Genomic DNA, 1435 nt, shown 5'->3' with positions numbered 1-1435 from the left:
TATACTCGCGTCTATTTACTGACACAGATACTTATTATTAAATGGAACTTAAAATGATTAAACGTTTAATTAAATCAATAGTTGACTACTATTTTATATACACAGACGTTCATAGATGGCACACCCATATTCTATCCTAGCATCTCTCTTCCACACTAGGGTTTATCGTTATATCTCACCGGTACTACCTGATTGTATTTCAGTTTACCCGCAGCGCGCGGTGTACGAAATTAAGATCATACTTCACAGGATCATTTCTGTAGTAGGTCTTACCATGCTCTCTACTCAAATGTACAGTTGTCGCAACCACGATGATGAGACGTAGTCTCGTGTCCTGAGCGTGAGGCAGATTTTTCGCGATTGCTTTTGCTTTCGCAGAAGTCATCGATGATCGTTCACTCGCGATTTCCGCGGGCAATGGATACGAGGCAGTCTGAGTGGTTGCTTCAAATATTAATGAAAATAAAAGAGAGTTTTAATAATAGATAATAATAATAATAAATGTCTTTATTCGCATTATTATTTGTACATCCGTCACTGAAGCATTTTGGTATTTTTGGTTACCAATTTTTTCGGATGGAAATGGATTGACGCGAAATTTGAACTGTAGTATTTGAAAAGTAACGAATAAATTAATTATTTTTTAAATTGAGAAGTTTTCGAAAAAATCCCCAGGCACGTCGATTTTGTTTTTGAAAAAGGCACTTTTTGACATACGACCCATATTTGTGACGTCATCGTTGTTCGAGATATGACGTCATCGACAATTTTTTAAAATAGCAACCCCCAATTTTGACCATGCCATTTGAAAGACGTGTCATTCTACTAGATAGAAGAATTCGTCACGAGATACATCGTATATCTCCTGAAGTTACTGAAAATGTCCAAAAAGAATTTATTAATCGTCTTGCCTACGTCAGGCAGCCAACGGTGCACAATTTGAACATTTAATTTAGTCGATTTTTACATAATCATTATCATTTTCAGTATTGTGAAAATTAAATTTTAAAATCTTCAAACATTATCTTCTTGAAATTTTTGTTATATAATTCCATAATTTTTCATGATCTGTGTATGTAGAATAACACGCTCTTTCAAATGGCATGGTCAAAATTGGGGGTTGCTATTTAAAAAAATTGTCGATGACGTCATATATCGAACATCGATGACGTCATAAATATGGGTCGTATGTGAAAAAGTGCCTTTTTTTAAAAACAAAATCGACGTGCCAGGGGATTTTTTCGAAAACTTCTCAATTTAAAAAATAATGAATTTATTCGTTACTTTTCGAAAGCACTGTCTAGTGCCGATGTGTGCTTTTACACTAGGGTGGATGCCACCCCTTCTGGAAGGTGGGAATTTTTTATTAAAAATAACCACACGATTCGATAGAGAGACTAATTCTAAGCAAGAAATGTTCTATAAGGATTTTTTG

The 1435-nt window shown here is 34.6% G+C and overlaps 1 non-coding gene across 1 annotated transcript; it reads left to right on the top strand.

Moving 5' to 3' along the window:
- The first annotated feature begins 232 nt into the window (after window positions 1–232).
- On the top strand, window positions 233–442 carry LOC111691630. Its single transcript, XR_002763004.1, has one exon. It is a non-coding gene; the product is annotated as a small nucleolar RNA U3 (small nucleolar RNA).
- Window positions 443–1435: the final 993 nt, after the last annotated feature.

The sequence above is a fragment of the Anoplophora glabripennis genome, unplaced genomic scaffold (assembly GCF_000390285.2).
Source record: "Anoplophora glabripennis isolate ALB-LARVAE unplaced genomic scaffold, Agla_2.0 scaffold11, whole genome shotgun sequence".
Lineage (NCBI taxonomy): Eukaryota > Metazoa > Arthropoda > Insecta > Coleoptera > Cerambycidae > Anoplophora > Anoplophora glabripennis.
The sequence above is the reverse complement of the archived record's forward strand: the minus strand, read 5'-3'. Positions and strand labels throughout refer to the sequence as shown.